The following is a 23,091-nucleotide window of genomic DNA, read 5'->3' as shown; positions in this document are numbered from 1 at the left end:
GGTACGAGGGGGAGGTGGGGCCTAGCGGAAGTTAGAGAAGTCAATGTTCATGCCATCAGGTTGGAGGCTACCCAGACGGAATATAAGGTGTTGTTCCTCCAACCTGAGTGTGGCTTCATCTCTACAGTAGAGGAGGCCGTGGATAGACATGTCAGAATGGGAATGGGATGTGGAATTAAAATATGTGGCCACTGGGAGATCCTGCTTTCTCTGGCGGACAGAGCGTAGATGTTCAGCAAAGCGGTCTCCCAGTCTGCGTCGGGTCTCACCAATATATAAAAGGCCACATCGGGAGCACCGGACACAGTATATCACCCCAGTCGACTCACAGGTGAAGTGATGCCTCACCTGGAAGGACTGTTTGGGGCCCTGAATGGTGGTAAGGGAGGAAGTGTAAGGGCATGTGTAGCACTTGTTCCACTTACACGGATAAGTGCCAGGAGGGAGATCAGTGGGGAGGGATGGGGGGGACGAATGAACAAGGGAGTTGTGTAGGGAGCGATCCCTGCGGAATGCAGAGAGAGGGGGGGAGGGAAAGATGTGCTTAGTGGTGGGATCCCGTTGGAGGTGGCGGAAGTTACGGAGAATAATATGTTGGACCCGGAGGCTGGTGGGGTGGTAGGTGAGGACCAGGGGAACCCTATTCCTAGTGGGGTGGTGGGAGGATGGAGTGAGAGCAGATGTACGTGAAATGGGGGAGATGCGTTTAAGAGCAGAGTTGATAGTGGAGGAAGGGAAGCCCCTTTCTTTAAAAAATGAAGACATCTCCCTCGTCCTAGAATGAAAAGCCTCATCCTGAGAGCAGATGCGGCGGAGACGGAGGAATTGCAAGAAGGGGATGGCGTTTTTGCAAGAGACAGGGTGAGAAGAGGAATAGTCCAGATAGCTGTGAGAGTCAGTAGGCTTATAGTAGATATCAGTGGATAAGCTGTCTCCAGAGACAGAGACAGAAAGATCTAGAAAGGGGAGGGAGGTGTCGGAAATAGACCAGGTAAACTTGAGGGCAGGGTGAAAGTTGGAGGCAAAGTTAATAAAGTCAACGAGTTCTGCATGCGTGCAGGAAGCAGCGCCAATGCAGTCGTCGATATAGCGAAGGAAAAGTGGGGGACAGATACCAGAATAGGCACGGAACATAGATTGTTCCACAAACCCAACAAAAAGGCAGGCATAGCTAGGACCCATACGGGTGCCCATAGCTACACCTTTAGTTTGGAGGAAATGGGAGGAGCAAAAGGAGAAATTATTAAGAGTAAGGACTAATTCCGCTAGACGGAGCAGAGTGGTGGTAGAGGGGAACTGATTAGGTCTGGAATCCAAAAAGAACCGTAGAGCTTTGAGACCTTCCTGATGGGGGATGGAAGTATATAAGGACTGGACATCCATGGTGAAAATAAAGCGGTGGGGGCCAGGGAACTTAAAATCATCGAAAAGTTTAAGAGCTTGAGAAGTGTCACGAACATAGGTCGGAAGGGATTGAACAAGGGGTGATAAAACAGTGTCGAGGTATGCAGAAACGAGTTCGGTGGGGCAGGAGCAAGCTGAGACACCCCCCCCCCGTCTTTCTCCCTAGGCCTCCTGTCCCATGATCCTCTCGTATCCCCTTTTGCCTATCACCTGTCCAGCTCTCGGCTCTATCCCTCCCCCTCCTGTCTTCTCCTATCATTTTGCATCTCCCCCTCCCCCTCCAGCTTTCAAATCCCTTACTCACTCTTCCTTCAGTTAGTCCTGACGAAGGGTCTCGGCCTGAAACGTCGACTGCACCTCTTCCTATAGATGCTGCTTGGCCTGCTGCGTTCACCAGCAACTTTGATGTATGTTGCTTAAATTTCCAGCATCTGCAGAATTCCTGTTGTTTAAGCATATAAGAAGTGTTTGATGACTCAAGGCCTGTCCTCACTGGAGTTTAGAAGAATGAGCAGGGGGAATCTCACTGAAACCTATCGAATTTTGAAAGAGCTAAATAGAGAGGATATGGTGAGGATATTCCATATAGTGGGGGACTCTAGGTCCAGAGGGCACAGACTCAGAATAGAGGAACATCCACTTAGAACAGAGATGAAGAGGAGTTTCTTTAGCCAGAGGGTAATCAATCTGTGGAATCAATTGCCACAGACTGCTGTCCACACCAAGACAATGGGTATATTTAACGCGGAGGTTGATAGGTTCTTGATTAGTCAGGGCATCAAAGGTACAGGGAGAAAGCAGGAGAATAGGGTTGAGAGGAAAAATACATCGGCCATGATAGAATGGTGGAGCAGACTGGATGGGTCCAAATGGCCTAATTCTGTTCCTATGTCTTATGGTCTTATGGAAAATGTTTGAATCCTACCATTGTAGCTGGGATACCCAACTAAAACATATTTAGTTCACTACTGTCTATCAAGTAAATAAATCTGTCAATCTAAGCAGTCTGGCCAATATGTGTTCCCTGATCTATCTTTGTGATTGATTCATAACTGCCTCCTCGGTTAAGGGGGACCAATGAATCATTAATAAATGCTGACATTCCTGTGATGCCATGAACTTGAGAAGCAACAAAGCCATTCATCATAATGACTGCAGCACGGAAAACTAGTGCTCCGAGACTAATCATAACTGTAGCCCCATTGTCTCAACATAGATATAATACCATTATCTACTCAACAATATGCTCCAGGTGACTGATCAATGACAGAATACACTATAATTACAGCACATAAAAGGCATGTAGACAAGTACACAAATAGGAAAGGTTTAGACAGAGGGATAGGAATCAAACACAGGCTAAGTGGAAGGATCAGCACAGATGAGCTGGGCTGAAAGGACTGTTTCCATAACCCTAAGGCAATGATAATTGTAAATGCATGTCCTGTCTACAAAAACAGGGCAAGTCCGGCTGCGTTAATTATTGCCTAATAATGTTAACGACGCTTGGTCATCAACACACTGTTATCGAACAAATGGATTAGGACCATGTAATTCTAGGCAAAATTATAAACTTTTTTTCAGACTTAAATAAAAGACTTAAATTCCAAGAATGAGCTGAAACTAATTGTTCTTAGCATCAAGACAATATTTGACCAAATGCAGTATAAAGGATACTTGGTAATGCTGAAGTCAGTTGAAACTAAAAAGAAAATTCTTTACTGACAGAACTTTTATAAAGCACATGGATAATTAATCTGATTTCTGCCATTTGTGCTGGAAAAGTTTTGAAAACAGAATCTGTGTATTGTATTCAGAGTCCAGCTTTTTGAAGCAGACTTGGCAAACCATGGGTCTGGAAAAAGCCTTGCTGATCTGAGAAGTTGGATGTAATAAAATGTTATGAAAGATTGGCAATACTGATGTGTGAGTTGTTGCTCCAGGTCACTAAAGATACTCCAATTAAAGTTAGGCATAACAACTCTGCTGAATCCATTCGACAAATCATTCTGTCACTACATTCCTCAAAGCAATCTTCTTTGAGCGTGTCCATATCCTACTATCTGCATGGACGAGGAAGCAAGTACTTCATTCACATCACTTTTGCCAGTGAAATATACAACAAAGCTAATTCCTAGGAAATGAGCTCCCTATTCCATTGCAAGATAGAAGTATATTTTATTTCATGGTGCATTACCAGTGCTCTGTACATTTCTGGATTGTCACTCTTACAGGAGAACACAAAGATCTATTTCTAAATATCAACCAACACAGGAAGAAAAAGAGTATATGAAGATTGTAAAATGTAAATTGACCATACTGAATCGGACTAACTATATTTCATGTCATTATCAGAATGTTGAATGGAAGAAAAGGTTTTTGAAGTATTACTGTTTGCACTGCTAGAAAAATAAAATTTTCATGTCTGCACTGAAAGGGATTGAAATAATTTATCACTGTTGCATTGGTTGAAAAACAACTATAAAATACCAAACAATCCAGCTCAAAGTCTATAAAAATCTGCCTTTGTTCCATTTTGCTAGATACTTAAGCTTTCTTGTCTGTCCCATTCAAAAATGAGGATATTTATTATCAGCTGCTCTAATGTTAAATCTTTTCTGGGGTGTTAGATACCAAGAGACTTTGAGCATCAAATATTGAAAAAGTGCTTCATCTATTAGACTGATTGGGAATTTGTGTTGTATGAAACCATCCTTGTGGGCTGATAGTTAGTAGTTGCTCAGTGTATTCAGCATTATATTTTTTTCCAAGAGATCTTTGTTTCCCATTATCATCAACCTGTAATCTAGTCTATCAAGTATGGCAGAAATTCTTAACTTTTGACGTAAATCAAATTAATATCGAGTATTTTGCACAACACCAACAATAGAGCCTACTGATGCAAAAGAAAGCTATTGTCATTCTCTGTGAGATTAAATGAGCACGCCTAAAAATATTTGCCTGAACAAGTCTCAGTACATGGAATCCAGTGCAGGAAACTGTCCTGAGTTTAAGATGTCTTATCAATGTGATGCACTAGATCTGAAGAATAAATGGTTGGCCAACTTGCAGTGGCTTATGCCACTGCTGAGAATGTCCTGACTTATCACTCGGGTCAGTGACTTCAACCACATCAGCAGCACAACTGAACGAACTTTCAGGAAATTGGACTTCACATCCACAGTTGTGATGGTCCTGATGTGACATCTCCCACAGCTCAGCAGATGGAACTTTTCAGGACCAGTTCAGCTCATTCTGCTCCCAAATAGATTTCCTCTTCATGTCCCCAGCATTCACTGGCGGATCCAGTGTTACACTGATGTTCTTGTCTGGCCACTGATTTCTGCAGGCTGACTGTCATCTAAAGATAGAGCAGGAGGCCAGCAGGGAACCTCGGAAGCTGAACATCAAACAGCCAACATCAAAGAACACAAAGGAATTTAAAAAGTAATAAGCAGGCTGGAGAACCATGAAGTCTGTCTTTCATTCACTGAAGCACTACTGGAAAGCAAGAAGTGCTTTATCTTTAGAGGTGTTCAGAAGGTGAGAGTCAGAAAGAATTCCATTAACTCCAGAAATGTTTTCTGAATCTGCTTCCACCGCAGCGAATGGAGGTGGATGCAAGTTTTTGCCTTGAAGTCTTCCAAGGTTATCTTCCAATCCATTCATAAGGGTATTTTACTTGGAGTAGGATTGTACATGTTTACATTTCTTCCAAATGGTTCACATGAGGAGTTCTGTGATCAGAAGAAGGATGAGAACAGCTCAATAATGTCCTTGTAGTTTATCATACCAGAGATCTGCTAAATTTTCTACACAGGTCTGCTTCATTGGAAGACCACAGAAAAAATAGCCTCCCAGAATGTCATGTCCGCTATCTCAAATAACAGCAAACATGAAAGTCTGGATCAGCTACTGACACTGAAGTTCACTGACAAGTTCTAACCTTTCATTTGAAATTGAAATTTGGCCCTGTCAGATCACCTGCTTCTGTTCCCACTACCCATTAATTTCCCACCCTACCATCTTCCCCCTACTAAACTACAAACACAGTTCAAACTACTCCATCACCCTGCCACTACTTAGCTTCAATCTCCAGACGGACTCTCATGCAGATGATCTCCCTCACAAATTTCTGGAGTGGCCCATGCCATGAATTGCCCCAACCACACTCTCACAACTGATGCTCATCAACACTTCTTCCAGTTCTCAGGCACCATTCACACCAACTGCAGAAACCTGCCCCTCTCCTCCCCACAGACCTCTGTTCTTAACCCAGCACAAGCTCCACAACCCAGACCTTGACCCAAACAATCTGATTTCCTCTGTACTCCCCTCAGCGGCAAAGTATGGAAATCTGTGGACCGCCCACCATACTGAAATTTGTAGAGATGATGTCCAGAGCAAGCCATTCACTGGCCGATCATGCAGTGTCCCATTGAAGTGCCCTGCTCAGCACCATTCAGGCACTGCTTTGAAAAGTCCCTTCCATTTAAACTAATGTAAATTGTTCTGATAATGCAGCATTCAGGAGGTGAATAATAAATACTTTTTATCACATTGAAATCACTGGGAACAGAATAAGATGCATTATTCACTCCCTTGACTGTTGAATTGTTACAAGTTCTATAGTGATTAATTTGGTTATTCTACGGAGCAAATCTTATGTCCACAAGAAGTGGGAAGAAATATGACTGTTAAGTATATAGAGAAGCTGTAAAATTACCACCTTTGGGACAGATGGTGCTGCTCTTCCTGTGACAATTCCATAGAGATTAGCCAGTTACTTGCCCTGTAAGGGTCAGTCTATCACAGCAAAGGCAGGATAAGCTGGAGGTTGGATAGCAACAAATCTGAATTGCCTCTCTGCCATTGGACTCAATTCAGTGACCGTATCAGGACCTTACATCTACACTTACTGGCATAGTCCCTCTGAGTGGCTGGAGATTGAAAAGGCAGATGCAGTTAAGTGATACGGATTATTTCATTTCACTAATGCTTTTAATTACTTTCTAACACTTAATGTGTTTTTAAGTATATAGATTTTTAACCTGTTCACTTTTCTTAAATTATTCAAACCTTACATTTACCTTACATTTAAAAATACTTCAAAGACCTTTGAGAGCAAAGAGCTATCAAGAGGCCTTCATGTTAGACAAGGGTCGGGTTTAATTTCCTCTTTCCAGCACTAACCCCATATCCCTTGATTAATATTTTTTTAAAACTTGTAATATATTCCTTGAATATTCTCACTTACTGAGTCTCCATAGCCTTCTAGGACAGAGAAATCCGAAGCTTTACTGCCTTATGGTTGAAGACATTTCTTCTTCTCTCTGTACTGAATGCCTAATGCTTTCTTTTGCAACTGTGACTCCCTGTTCTTGGCTTCTCAAACAGAATCATTAATTTTTCATCTACCCTGCAATATGCCCAATTGAAATTTGAGCTTCTGTTCCTCAGTTTTATAAGACCTTAACATAGGACCCAAATTAGACCTTTCTGTCCATCGAGCCTTCGCCACCATTTCATCATGGCTGAGTTATTAACCCTCTCATCCCCATTCTCCTGTCTGCTCCTCATAACCTTTGACACCCTTGCTAATCAAGAACCCATCGAACTCAGTTTTAATGACTTGGCCTCCATAGCTGGCAATGAATTCCATAGATTCAACACCCCAGTCTGAAGAAATTTCTCTTCATCTCTGTTCTAAAGGGATATTCTTCTATTCTGAAGTTGTGCTCTCTATCCCTAGACTACCCCACTCCAGGAAACATCTTGCCTTTCAATATTTGATAGGTTTCAATAAGATCCCCCTCTTTCTTCTAAACTCCAGTGAATACAGGCCCAAAGCCATAAGACACTCGTCATATGCTAACACACATAAAGTGCTGGAGGAACTCAGCAGGCCAGGCAGCATCTAGGAAAAGTGTAAAGTCGACGTTCTGCCGAAGGATTTCAGCCCAAAACATCAACTGTGCTATTTTCCTAAATGCTGCCTGGCCTGCTGAGTTCTTCCAGAACTTTATGTGTGTTAATGTATGAGGAGTGTCTTATGGCTTTGGGCCTGTATTCACTGGAGTTTTCTGGAGTATTCATTAGCATTTTGTGTGTGCTGCTTGGATGTCCAGCATCTGCAAATTTTCTCTTGTTTGTCATGTGTTAATCCTTTCATTGCTGGGATCATTCTCATAAATCTCCCCTGGACCTTCTCCAATGGCAGTACATCCTTTCTCAGATAACTGCTCACAATACTCCAAGTGCAGTCTGACCAATGCCTTATAAAGCCTTAGCACGACATCCTTGTTTTTAGTCCTCTGGAGATGAATGCTAACATTTAATCTGGAAGAGTCTAGGAAACCAAGCACTGAGAGGTCAGCATGGGAGAGAGATACAATTACATGAGAGATTATGGGTAGCTTAGGGCCATGCCTGCAGAATGAACAGAGGAGTTCGTCAAGATGATTACCAATTGCACATTTGATGCATTAGAAGAGGTGGGCTCAGGAGAAATGATTTCGTATACTAACTTGAAAGAAATGGAGGGTAAATTGTTGTTTCACATGCAAAGTATTTGGGAGCATGAACAGCAGGAAGGGAGAGGGTAAAGTGATCTCTCCTGCAGTGGTACAGAAAGCTATCATATTAGGGTTGTGGTTAAGTGTGGAAATGAAGACAGCATCTGAATGTTTCAGAATGAATAGTCCCTTCAGAATGCTATAAGCAAGGTGAGGGAAGAATTGCTTTGGAGGTACTGGAAATTGTAAATGATGATTTGTAAAAAGTGGACGTAACGTGAATTAAGCTGTAATGCCAGTAAAAAGCTTATTTAATTCAAATTGAGAGTAAGCTACTGTTTGAAAAAAGGTCATGCAAAATGTCTGCAGGTGCATGAATGGTATCAGGAGTGATATCGCCGATGTCGTAGATTCAGTAAACAGCACGCAATTAGGCAAAGTTGAGTCTGCCTCGCCATCTGTTGCCTTGTGTTACTGTTGCACCTGATCCAACCTCTGCTGGAAGATGGCATCTGTTGTTTCAGTGTTGCAGCCTGCAAACACCCCATGTTCACTTTCGCTTTTACCGTGTGCTTCCCAGACCTTACTCTGTGCCGGCAGATCAGTTCAAGTAGTTGACACAGGTTTGAGATCAACTAAATATTCACCCTCTTTATACGATGTTGCTGTGCTATTTGGCACTGTAGGGTGTTAGCAGTGCTCCTGCTATGCTGGGCAGCAGAAAGGGCTATGAAACCACCTACTTCCTGAACCTTCTACCTTACTTCCTTTGCCAAAGTATCCAGCAGCAGCTAATGACCTCTTTAATTCCTGCACTACTCTTGCTAATGCTTTATTGCCACCTCTAATGAAAGAAATTAGCACAACAAGAAGTAAATCTAATTGTCCCCTTTTCTAACAGATAACTGTTAAAACATACAAAATGAAAGCATTAGCACATCAGCATGTGCACTTACAATTGTTAAAAATACTCACTCTCCAGGGTAGGTACAGACAAAAGGCAGAGGTTACTGTCTATTCACAGCATGCCAACACTTAAAATGAAAGCCAACTAGTAAATGCTCTCTCTCCAACATAAAAACATTTAAAATCATATTATGTTTATGAAAGGAGATTTTTCTTTGAATAATAATGCATTACTGGGACCTTACTACCATTAATTGATGAGAAGCATTGATCGTGTGGATAGTCAGAGGCTTTTTCCCAGGGCTGAAATGGTTGCCACAAGAGGACACAGGTTTAAGGTGCTGGGGAGTAGGTATAGAGATGTCAGGGGTAAGTCTTTTACTCAGAGCGGTGAGTGCGTGGAATGGGCTGCCGGCAACGGTGGTGGAGGCGGATATGATAGGGTCTTTTAAGGGACTCCTGGATAGGTACATGGAGCTTCGAAAAATAGAAGGCTATCGGGAAGTCTAGTAATTTCTAAGGCAGGGACATGTTTGGCACAACTTTGTGGGCCGAAGGGCCTGTATTGCACTGTAGGTTTTCTATGTTTCTATGATTCTATGAATGCACAATATTGCATATTGATCACCAATGCTTTGTTAAATAGGGATAAAGGACTATAGGTATTTTATCATCCTCAGGCAAAATACCACAATGCTTAGAAATTAAAAGCTGAAATTTTGTGCTAGTGGTCATAAACAATCAGAAAATGAAGAAAATTAGCTATTAAATATTTTCAGCTTAAATCCTAATACTGAACCAAAAGATGACATTCTCCGTGTTCATGATAGGTTTAAGACCTGTACTTCAATTCTCCACAATTCTTTCAAAAATTTGAGAAAAGGAGCAGAATTTTAATACAGGATTTGATGTTTGAAACTTCCATTTGTGTGACAAGGATACAATTGTAAAAGATTTTCTCTGCCCATGATCTGTATATTAGTTCATATCACCAAATACAAAAAAAACCCAAGCAGTCTAGGTACAAAAATAACAGCTTTGTTACAGATATCAGTAGGGATCAGTATGAATTGTATCAACTATTTGAATTTAAAAGTACATTAAAAAGGATTGAATTTTCTTGAGCAGTTCTCCTACTCCCAGATCTATAGGATTTATTTTCCATGTCTCTCAACAGTTGATTAACATATGGAAGGTTTAGGATTGGCGTATAAATGACTGACCAAAGGCCTATGAAATAATCCCTCCAACAAGTCAATCAATTCAGTAGCAAAAAGGGTGTCTTCCTTGATTTCAAATTTTGGAACTTTTTTTAAAGCACATGGGTTGCACAACAAAAGAATGAGGGGTAGCAAATTTGATTAATTTTTTCCTTTCTGATTCTGGGTCGATGGACATTTGGCGTTTTCTGCATCCTCAGGAAAAAGATTTTTCCTTCTTTTCACATGTTCATCATTCCTATTCAAGAATTGATTATTTTTTCATTGATTCTCGTCTCATTCCTTCAGTGATTAAATGTGATTATGATTCTATAACCATTTCGGATCATGCTCCACTTAAGCTTTCTATTAAAATTATGGCCAATATACCAAACAATAGACAATGGCGTTTTAATTCGCTGTTGCTTCAGGACTCGGACTTTGTTAATTTTATGAATGAACAGATTGAGCTTTTTTTTTACAATTAACCATACAGAAGATATTTCGGTTAACACTCTTTGGGACACTTTTAAAGCCTATATTCGGGGTCAGATTATTTCGTATTCCGTTGCTTTGAGGAAGAAACAGAAGCAGGAGGAGATGGCAATTGTGGACAAGATTAAAGAAATTGATAAGAAATATGTTATGGCTCCTTCTGAGGAGCTATACAAACAAAGAACTGAACTTCAAATGGAACACAGTTTACTACTCTCGTCCTCGATTGTAAACCAATTAAAGAAAACAAGAAGTGATTTTTATGTTCACAGTGATAAAATTGGCAAGCTGCTGGCTAATCAATTGAAATCTAATTATGTTAAATCTCAAATCAATCAGATTTATAACCAAAATGATCGGTTGATATTGGATCATGTGGGGATTAATCAAACCTTTTGTGATTTTTATTCTTCTTTATATCAATCAGAGTCTCCTCGAGATTCTAAATATATGAATGATTTTTTAGATAAGTTAGACTTCCCTCAGATTTCACAGGATATGTCTTCTTTATTAGATACTTCCATTACAATGGATGAGATTAAGAATGTTATTTTTTCTATGAATCTGGGGAAAGCTCCTGGCCCTGATGGGTTTACCGTTGAATTTTATAAATGTTTTGCTTCTTTATTGATTCCTTGGCTCTATAAGGTTTTTGAGGCTTCTTTGAAACTTGGTAAACTTCCGGAATCTTTTAATAGAGCATCAATTTCTTTAATACTAAAGAAGGATAAAGACCCTGCTCAATGTGCATCTTATAGACCAATATCTTTATTAAATGTTGATTCTAAAGTTTTTTCTAAGTTATTAGCAAATAGACTAGAAAAAGTACTTCCTTCTATTATTTCGGAAGACCAAACGGGTTTTATTAAAGGTCGTTACTCTTTTTATAATATTCGTACATTGTTAAATATCGTTTATACTCCCTCACAAAATGTTCCTGAGTGTGTTATTTCTTTAGATGCCGAGAAAGCTTTTGATAGAGTAGAATGGCCTTATTTATTTAAGGTGCTTGAAATGTTTAATTTTAGCTTGAAATTTATATCCTGGATTAAACTGTTATATCACTCCCCTGTAGCCTCGGTTCGTACTAACTCCTTAAACTCACCTTTTTTTCCTCTCTTTCGTGGTACTCGACAAGGCTGTCCTCTTAGTCCCCTATTATTTGATATTGCATTAGAACCTCTTGCAATTGCTATTCGAGAATCTTCAAATATTACTGGGATAACTCGGGGATTAAAGTCCCATAAATTATCACTCTATGCTGATGATTTACTTTTATATATTTCTAATCCTGAGAGATCCATTCCTGCTGTTTTAGAGTTATTAGCACAATTTGGTCTTTTCTCAGGTTATAAATTAAATCTTAGTAAGAGTGAACTTTTTCCGATTAATAAACATCTTCCCTTATATTATAAATTTCCATTTAAATTGATTAATAATTACTTTTCATATCTTGGGATTAAAATTACTTGTAAACATAAAGATTTATTTAAGACTAACTTTTTACCATTAATAGACCATATTACTCAACTTTCATCTAAATGGTTTCCCTTATATTTAACTTTGATTGGTCGTATTAATGCAGTTAAGATGTTTTTTTTGCCAAAATTTTTATATGTGTTTCAGGCATTACCAATTTTCGTTCCTAAATCTTTTTTTGATAAAGTTGACTCTAAAATTTCTTCATTTATTTGGCAGAATAAGAATCCGAGACTGGGTAAAATACATTTACAGAAAGCTAAGAGAGATGGAGGTTTAGCATTACCTAACTTTAGATTTTATTATTGGGCTATTAATATTCGACATATGAAATTTTGGTTACTTGACCGGGACATACTATCTATTCCTAAATGGGTAGCATTGGAATTACAATCTGTTCAGGGTTATACACTTGGTTCTATTTTAGGTTCCTCTCTTCCTTTTGATTCGAAACGCCTTAAGCAGGTCTCTAACCCGATAGTTAAATATGCTTTGCGCATTTGGTTTCAATTCAGAAAATTTTTTGATCTTAATCAATTCGGGTTAGCGATTCCTATTTTAGGTAACATATTTTTTCCTCCCTCTTTTACGGATCGCGCTTTTCAAACTTGGAAGACTAAGGGTATTTTACGGTTTTTGGATTTATTTTTAGATGGTTCCCTTATGTCTTTTGAACAATTATCTAATAAACATAACTTATCAAGAATACATTTTTTTAGATATTTACAAGTTAGAAATTTCCTAAGTACTATACTTTCTTCCTTTCCAATGCTTCCTCCTATATATATTTTAGATTCGATAATTAACCTTAATCCATGTCAGAAAGGTGCATCGGCTATGATTTATAATATTATTATGAAACTTAGGAAAGCTCCATTTGATAAGATTAGGGTAGATTGGGAACAGGAATTGGGGCTTACCATTTCTGTGGATGATTGGGGGCAGATTTTACAATTAGTTAATACTTCCTCTATTTGTGCTAAACATTCCCTAATTCAATTTAAAGTGGTTCATAGAGCACATATGTCCAAAGATAAGTTAGCGCGTTTTTACTCGCATATTAATCCTTTCTGTGATAGATGTTCGGGGCAGATAGCCTCTTTAACTCATATGTTTTGGTCTTGCCCTACTTTGGAAACTTTTTGGAGAGATATTTTCAATATTATTTCTAAGGTATTAAATATAGATATCTCTCCTCACCCTATTACTGCTATCTTTGGACCAACTAAAATTTCTAGTAATCTTTCCCCTTCAGCCCGTAGAATGATTGCATTTCTTACTTTAATGGCGAAAAGATGTATTTTACAACATTGGAAAGAGCTTAATGCTCCAACTACCTTTTTTTGGTTTTCTCAGACGATTTTATGTTTGAATCTGGAGAAAATTAGAAGTAACCTTTATGATTCTTCATTTAAATTTGAACAGATTTGGGGACCTTTTATTCGATATTTTCATTTAATGTAATATTTACCCTTCTTGTTTTTTTTTCACTGTTTTAATGGAGGTCGGGATTGAGGACGTGATTTTAAGTTTAACTCTGTTTGGTTTCAAGTTAGCCCATTGCTTTGCTTTGCTTTTAGTTAGTTGCACGGTGGGTTTTTTTTTGGGGTTTTTTTTTCTTTTTTTTTCCATTGATATATATAAAATCTAGTATACTATTATGTTATCTTGGTTTCTTATGCTTAAATTACATTGTTTGTAGTATTTTCTTTTTGGTATTGTTATCTTTTGGAATTTTATTATACTTTAACATTGTATTAATGTTTATATGGCTTACCTTTTTTGTATACTTACTCAATAAAAAGATTTAAAAAGAAAGAACAAAAGAATGAGGGGTAAAAACTTTGCTACAAGACCAATAATTTTTGCCCTTTGCACATTCCTCATGTGAATCCCTTCTAAAGGTTAACTAAGAGCTGTTTCCAGCAAAGAAAGCAACCCAACACAGTTTCTTCCAGGCAGTGAAAAGTCTATGGCAGAACAATAGATGTTGGCCATAATTCAGAAAATGTGCAGCTCGGCTGGTCGATAGTTGGGTTGAGTTGTTCTCGGATCTTAGCAATTTACTTGCAAACATTTCATCGCCATACAAGGAAACATCATCAGTGTGCTGTTAATTGCAGTGTGTCCTTTGAATGCCTGGCCTTTATATACTTATCGATCAGCTGATAGGTCATCATTTTAGATACTCAATTGTGATGTGGGGAGGAAATCTTGTCACTGACTAGTTGCATGGCAAGCTTCAGACGTTGTGGTCAGGAATTTTTCCCACATTGTCTTACTGGCTCAACATATTAACATTTTAAAATATATGAATAGGGAGTTGGTCAATCTGTCTCTAAAGCCTGTTTTACCTTTTAATTAAACCTTGGCAGTTCTTTTAGTAATCTCCACTCTACATTCATGTCAACCCCTGGAGTAATTTTTCACCTCCTTGCTCAACACATATTCTCTACAGGGTCAGCTGTAAGATTGGGGTTCAGTTCTCCCCACCGTCTGTAAGGAGCACGTGGGTTTCCTCCAAAGTTGACCTTTAAGCTTCAATCTTCGCTATCGACCCCAGGCCTCACCGGTCATGGGACACCAAACTCCCATTTTGTTTGTTGTTGCTGCTTGTGTTGTTCTGCTGAATATTATGGGAATGCTATGTTGGTGCTGGAATGTGTGGTGACACTTGCAGACTACCCACAGCACACTGCAGGTTTGTTTTGGTTAATAACATAAATGACACACTTCACTGTCTGCTTCGATTTGCATGTGATAAATAAATGAATCTTACACTGAATCTGAGATGCACTTAGAGCTCAGTAATATTTAGTCCCCTAGCCTATCTATTGTGTATGTTTGTGGAGAAAGTTTAACTTTATTTGTCACATGTATGTCAAACTATCGAAACATATGGTGAAATGCTTTGTTTTGTGGCAACAACCAACACAGTCTGAAATGTGCTGGAGGCAGCCTGCAAGTGTTGTCACACCTCCAGCACCAACATAGCATGCACGTAACTTACTAACACTAACCCGCATATCTTCAGAATGTTGAAGGAACAAAGTAAGATTAGGGTAAAATGCAAAGCATTAAATATAAGGATATAAAATAATACGACTGTAAAATGGTTTTGATGTTCAGAATTCCTGTGTAGCTTTGGCTTTATGCTTGTGTTCATTGTCTTGCTGAAAAACAAATCTTTTCCCAAGTCGCAGTTCTCCTGCAGCTTGCATCAGGTTTTCCTCCAGGATTTCCCTGTGTTTTGCTGCATTCATTTTACCCTCTACCTTTACAAGCCTTTCAGGGCCTGCTGCAGTGAAATGTCCCCATAGCATGATGCAGCCACCACCATGTTTCACTATAGGGGTGGTATGTTTTTGATGATGTGCGGTGTTTGGCTTACGCCAAACATAGTGTTTAGTCTGATGGCCAAAAAGCTCAATTTTGGTTTCATTAGACCATAGAACCTTCTTCCAGCTGACTTCAGAGTCTTCCACATGCCTTCTGGCAAACTCTAGCTGAGTTTTTTTCAAGAGTGGTTTTCTCTTTGCCACTCTCCCATAAAGCTGCGACTTGGTGAAGCACCCAGGTAACAGTTGCTGTATGTGCAGTCTCTCCCATCTCAACAATTGAAGATTGTAACTCCTTCAGAGTTGCCATAGGTCTCCTGATGACCTCTCTCACTAGTCCCCTTCTTGCACAGTCACTCAGTTTTTGAGGACAGCCTGCTGTAGGCAGATTTACAGTTGTGCCATATTCTTTCCATTTCTTGATGATTCACTTAACTGTACTCCAAGGGATATTCAGTGACTTGGAAATTTTCTTGTATCCATCTCCTGATTTGCGCTTGTCAATAACTTTTTCATGAAGTTGCTTGGCATGTTCTTTCATCTTCATGGTGTCATTTTTGCCAGAATACTGGCTCATCAGCAGTTGGACCTTCCAGATACAGGTGAATTTTTGCTACAATCAGTTGAAACATATTGACTGAACACAGGTCTCCAAAAAGAGATCTCCATTTAACTAATTATGTGACTTCTAAAACCAATTGACTGCACTAGTGATGATTTGGTGTGTCATATTAAAGGGGGTGAATACTTATACAATCAATTATTTCATGTTTTATATTGTAATTAATTTAGATCACTTTGTAGAGATCTGTTTTCACTTTTACACAAAATAGTCCTTTTCTGTTGATCAGTGTCAAAAAAGCCAAATTAAATCCATTGTGATCCTGTCACAATGGGGGTACTGGGAACGGACTCAAGTACAAGACACAGACACTGAAGTATTAGGGACAGGACTAGGATACAGGGTGAGGGCTAGGACATGGACACAAAAACCGGGAACCCGGAACAGGACTGGACAAGAGAGCTAGGAGCCAGGGCTTGGACTCCAAGCCAGAGACTGGACAAGGACCCAGAACCTGGGTCTTGCCTCTGGCTCGGACCCCAGAACTAGGCAAGGACGTGACTTGTCTGGCAGGCAGGACGAGGCTGGAGTCTTCAGACTTGAGGCGAGGCTGGAGACCAGAGACTTGAGGCGAGGCTGGAGACCAGAGACTTGAGGCGAGGCTGGAGACTAGAGACTTGAGGCTTGGGGTCTTGAAGCTTGGCTTAGGACAAGGCTCGGCCAGAGACTGGAGGTGAGGCAAGGCCAGAAACTTGAGGCGAGGCTGGAGACCAGAGACTTGAGGCGAGGCTTGAGGCTTGGGGTCTTGAAGCTTGACTTGGGGCGAGGCTCGGCTAGAGACTTGAGGTGAGGCTTGGCTAGAGACCTGAGGTCTTGAAGCTCCTCCTGGCCAGGGCGCGGTACTCCAGGGCAGGGCACAGATCACCTGGGCAGGGCGCAGATCTCCACCCCATGAAGGCAAGGGACAAGAAGGGACAGAACCAACCACAGGGTAACAGCAAGATGCCCTGACTTACCCGGCAGAGGCAAGGGACGGGAAGGGACAGAACCCACCGCAGAGTAATGGCAATACGGCCTGGCTTACCCGACGGAGGCAAGGGACAGGAAGGGATCTAGGTACAGGGTGGCTCCAAGACAAGACTTCAGGCAGACGAGGCGAGAGTTACCAGCAAGACAAGGCAAGGCTTCAGGCAATGCAAGGCGAGACAAGAACTTCAGGCGAGGCAAGAGTTACCGGCAAGACAAGGCAAGGCTTCAAACAATGCAAGGCGAGACAAGAACTTCAGACGAGGCAAGAGTTTCCGGCAAGATGAGGCAAGACTTCAAGCAATGCAAGGTGAGGCGAGAGTTACCGGCAAGACAAGACAGGGCTTCAGGCGAGGAAACAGAAGGCAGGGGAAGAGATACAAGGAGTAAGGACAAGAACAATCCAGTAGCCACGCCCTGGCCTCTGGAGGTATTTATGCAGCCAGCCCCAATGAGAATCAGCTGCCTCAATTAGTACTCAACAGGAACAGAAACAGGGTAGACAGGAAAACCTGGAGCGAGGGTCGATGGACCGGACCGTGAACCAGAATGCATACTTCACGGACCGGACCATGACAGATCCAATGTTGTAATACAATAAAACATGAAAACTTCAAAGGGGGGCAAATACTTTTGCTTGGTACTATATATCACCATTTACTACTGATATCACCATGTACCTGTAAGTACTTGTGTCACCATATTCTACCTTGAGATTCATTTTCTTGCAGGCATTCACAGGAGAACAAAAAATATATATAATCAATGAAAAAAACTACATACAAAGACTAACAGAAAAGCAAATGTGCAGAAGAAGTCAAACTGTGCAAATACGCAAATAGTAAATAGATAGATAGATTCAGAAAGCATGAGTTGCAGAGTCCTTGAAAGTGAGTCAAGATGTTGTGGAATCAGTTCAAAGTTGAAGATTTTCACACTAGTTCAAGAGCCTGATGGTTTAAAGGTAATAGCAGTTCCTGATTCTGGTGGTGTGGAGCCTTAGGTTCCTGTACCTCCTTCCTAATGGCAGCAGTGAAAACAGCATGGTCTGGAACTGGATAAGGTGGTCCTTGATGAGTCCTTGGTGGTGGATACTGCTTCTTGTGGCAGTGTTCCTTGCAGATGTGCTCAATGAGTTCAGTTTTCTTTCCTTAATTCAGTTTGCATACAGTACTTTGTCTGTGCCAATTCATGTTGGGCATGCAGTTACCTTGGATTTTATGTACACATTGGCCTGAGAAGAAGTGGATTTGTGCTTAGCTTTAAGTCAGTTGACAAACACTTGGCTGAAGCCTTCAGTTTATTCCTTTGTTTAATCTTTAAATTGTAAATGGTGCCTAGATTCGGTCTTTGGAATAAGTCAGATTCCATCAGTTACCAAAAGAGGCAAGGTTTAATTTCCCTGAATGTTACCATTTACCACACAATCAAAATGTGCACTGTCTCTTGTGATTTCTCTTCTGCATTGGGTGATGAAGGAGTCGTGAATTCCATTTAGAATAGTAATTCTGAACCACTCAGACACTCCCAACACCGATCTGATTGACTGAAATCTTGATTTAAAATACCCTTCTCTTTTGTCACATAGCTTGCTTATCTCTTCATGCAATAAGCTATTATCTTTTGTATTCTGACAGTCTGGAACAAATCCCTATTGCTAGATTTGTTATTTTCATGTAAAAATATCAAACCAGAATAGCTTGTTTTGTAGCTTTTCACCTGCCACATGATCAAGGTTTTTAATCTTCCAGATGTCCCTGAAGTTGACTGTTTTCCTATCCAGCTTTCCTCAGCATTTTGGACATCTATATGATGGTTTTGTTTGAGACTCACTCTGATAATATATTATGGTCTGCTTCCACCAGCTCTTTTAAATATCTAACTACAACTGCTTCTAGCATTTACATTTAACCTTTCAGAGACATACCTTCTGTGCCTAATAACACTGAGTGTACGTCTGTTGTCTTATGCTGCTGTAGACCATCCATTTCAACTTCAACTAGTCGGGCCATTCTCTTCCGATCTTTCTCATTAACACAGTATTTTTGCCTACAGAACTGGATGACTTTTTGTTTTTCACACCATTCTCTGTAAACTCTAGAGACTGTTGTGTGTGAAAATACCAGGAGGTCAAGTTTCTGAGATACTCAAATCACCCCATCAGGTACCAACAATTATTTCACGGCCAGAGTCATTTAGAACACATTTCTTCCCCATTCTGATGTTTGGTATGAGCGCCAATTATTCCACTTGACATGTCTGCATGCACTTATGCATTGAATTGCTACCACATGATTGGCTGATTAGATATTTGCATTAACGAGCAGATGCACAGATATACCTAATAGTGTGGCCACTGTGAGTACACTTTTCTTTAGGATTCTCCAAGGCTGTTTCCTAAAACTGGTTATAATATTTATCTTTGTGTTAAATGTGTATTTGTTAATATTCATCTATAATCTCCATCTCTTATTAATCATATATTTCTGTGCATGAACCATCCCTTTTCATCTTTATATTTCATAACTCATAGTTCTTAATTGCTCTGTAGGTGTCATGGCCCAGTCCGTGAAGTCTGTATTCCAGTTCACGGTCTGGTCCATCGACCCTTGCTCCAAGTTTTCTTGTCTACCCTGTTTCTGTTCTTGTTAAGCTCTAATTGAGGCAGTTGATGCTCGTTGGGCCTGACTGCATAAATACCTTCAGAGACCAGGGTGTGGCTGCTGGATTGTTCTTGTTCTTACTCCTTGTATCCCTTCCTCTGCCTTCTGTTTCCTTGCCTGAAGCCCTGCCTTGTCTTGCCGGTAACTTTCACCTCGCCTGAAGTTCTGTCTTGTCTTGCATTGCCTGAAGCCTTGCCTTGTCTTGCTGCCTTGTCCTGGAGCCACCCTGTACCTAGCTTCCTTCCTGTCCCTCGCCTCCGTTGGGTAAGCCAGGCCGTCTTTCCTTTACCTGCGGTTGGTTCTGTCCCTTCCTGTCCCATGCCTCCGTCAGGTGGTGATCCGCGCTGTGCCCAGGAGGAGCCTGCCTAGCCTTAAGCCTGAAGACTCCAGCCTCCTGCCTAGCCTCAAGCCTGGACTCCAGCCTCCTGCCTCCTGCCAAGCCTTGCCACGGGTCTCTAGCCTCTAGCCTCAAGACTGAAGACTCCAGCCTGCCTAGCCTCAAGCCTGAAGACTCCAACCTCCTGCCTCCTGCCAAGCCTCGCCTTGAGTCTCTAGCCTCAAGCCTGAAGACTCCAGCCTCCTGCTAAGCCTCGCCTCAGGTCTCTAGCCTCTAGTCTGAAGACTCCTGCCTCCTGCCAAGCCTCGCCTCGGGTCTCTAGCCTCTAGCCTCAAGCCTGAAGACTCCAGCCTCCTGCCTCCTGCCAAGCCTCGCCTCAAGTCTCTGGCCTCTAGCCTCAAGCCTCAAGTCTCCAGCCTCCTGCCTCCTGCCAAGCCTCGCCTTGAGTCTCTAGCCTCAAGCCTGAAGACTCCAGCCTCCTGCCTCCTGCCAAGCCTCGCCTTGAGTCTCTAGCCTCTAGCCTCAAGCCTGAGGACTCCAGCCTCCTGCCTCCTGCCAAGCCTCACCTTGAGTCTCTAGCCTCTAGCCTCAAGCCTTAAGACTCCAGCCTCATCCTTGCCTAGTTCTGGGGTCTGAGCCAGAGGCAAGACCCAGGTACTGGGTCCTTGTCCAGTCTCTGGCTCGGAGTCCAAGCCCGGGCTCCCAGCTCTCTTGTCCAGTCCTGTTCCGGGTTCCAGGTTTTCGCGTCCATGTCCTTGCTCTCACCCTGTATCCTAGTCCTGTCCCTAGTCCTTCAGTGTCTGTGTCTTGCACTTGGGTCCATTCTCAGCCACCTCCTTATGACAGTAGGAGGCCATTCAGCCTGTCTAATCCTTGAGTGAAGTCAGAATAGTCAACAATCCCATCCCCCCACTTATTTCCCAATAGCTTGTCTCAATGGCTGTCTCTAAGACTCTTACTAGACCGTATTAAACATTGTTTATTGTCTCATCAGTGTCAGTTTTGTATCCCAAAAGTATTATGAAATGTTTTTGTATCAATTTGTCTTTAAATTTCCTTGGAGAGAAATCCTTTATCAAATAGATGAAATTCAAGATTCAAGATTGTTTAATGTCATTTCCTGCCCACAAGTATAAAGGAGAACAAAATTATTGTTACTCTGGCTCCAATGCAGCACAAAAAATACAAAAGATAAAGAACACAATGTTAATTAAAAACACAATAAATATAAATATATGATAGCTTAAATACTGTACATACATCAATTCAATGTACATAAAGTGACACTAGGCTGTACATAGGGAGTCTGACAGGAAATAATAAACTAGTGGTGGTGTTGGTGGGTGAAGGTGTTGAACCGCCTTACTGCTTGGGGAAAGTAACTGTTTTTAAGTCAAGTGGTCCTGCATGGATGTTACATAGCCTCCTCCCTGATGGGAGTGGAATAAACAGTCCATGAGCAGGGTGCGTGGGATCCTTCATGATGTTACTTGCCTTTTACTGACACCTTTCTGTATATATGGCAGGTAGGCTGGTGCCAGTGATGTGTTGGGCAGTTTTGACTCCCCTTTGTAGAGCCTTCCTACTTGCTTCAGTGCTGTTTCCATACCAAGCAGTGATGCAGCATGTTAGGATGCTTTCTACTGCATCTCTGTAGAATGACTTGAGTCTGGATGTGCAAAATCCAGCACCCTTCACCCTTCTCAGAAAGTTAAGGCATTGGTGAGCTTTCTTGGCTGTGCAGGATGAGCTCAAGGACCATGAGAGGTTGTGAGTGATATGCACTCCCAGGAGTTTGAAGCTGTTCACAGTTTCCACTGCTGTGCCGCCAATGTAAAGGCGGGGGGTGTGAGTTCTCCTAAAGTCAATAACCATCTTCTTTGTCTTTTTGGCATTATGGAAGAGGTTATTTGCCTGACATCAGGCATCGAGCTCTTCCACCTCCTCTCTGTAGGCCGTCTCATCATTGTTGGTGATGAGCCCCACCACTGTCGTGCCACTGGCGAATTTGACAAAGTGATTGCTCAGGCGTTTGGCCACACTATCATGTATGAGCAGAATGCACAGCAATGAGCTCAGTACACAGCCCTGGGGACATCCATCTTGAGGATGACGGGGATGGAGGAGCGGTTGTCCATTCTGACTATCTGAGGTCTGTTTGCTTGGAAGTCCTACACCTAGTTGCGCAGTGGTGTATTTAGACCGAGAAGTAGGAGGTTGTTCACAAAGGTCTGTGGGACAATAGTGTTGCGTGCCAAAATGAAATCTAGAAATAGCATTCTGACATAAGTGTTCTGGTTTTCTGGGTGTGTCAGGGCAGATGCATGACGGATGCTATGGCTTCTGTCGTAGAGGTTTTCTGTCAGTACGATAATATTCATTACAGTAAACACAACTTTGAGCTATATTCTTCAAAACTCATGAGGGGAGTAGTTTGAAGAATATGTTCAGAATTAAAGGTATGTTTAAATCTTACAAGAAGAAGTGCTCTTTTTTTTCATATTTTTCAAAATTTTCTTTTGCCGTTCTTACATAGAGTGAACAAGGTAAGCAGTTTTCTACTGCCATCTTGTGTATGCAATAATCTTTGCATCAGACTAGATTACAGAAACTTGACAATTAATTTGAAAATAATAACTTAAATATAAGAAAATAGAGGTAAATTTCAATAAGGAACTATCTTCTACAATTTATGCAACACCCATCAAAGTTGCTGGTGAACACCGCAGGCCAGGCAGCATCTCTAGGAAGCGGTCCGGTTGACGTTTTGGGCCGAGACCCTTCATCCTAGTCCTGACGAAGGGACTCGGCCCAAAACGTCAACTGGACCTCTTCCTAGAGATGCTGCCTGGCCTGCTGCGATCACCAGCAACTTTGATGGGCGTTTCTAAAATTAATGTTGCTTTTTGGTCAAACAATCATTCTTAAAACTTTTTAAACATTTTTGATTATTTATAGGAAATTTGACAATTTTTAGATAGATACTTTATTGATCCTAAAGGAAATCGCAGTGTCACAGTAGCATTACAAGTTCACAGGTATACAATATTAGAAGAGAAGTAAGAAGAATAAATAAAAAATGTTACCTTAACCAGTCTAACAGGAGGGGGGTCATCACTTCCCCAGCTATAGGTTGACTCATTAGAGAACCTTATGGCCAAGGGTAA

Source organism: Mobula hypostoma, chromosome 11 (assembly GCF_963921235.1).
Source record: "Mobula hypostoma chromosome 11, sMobHyp1.1, whole genome shotgun sequence".
Lineage (NCBI taxonomy): Eukaryota > Metazoa > Chordata > Chondrichthyes > Myliobatiformes > Myliobatidae > Mobula > Mobula hypostoma.
This window is presented reverse-complemented; position numbering follows the sequence as displayed.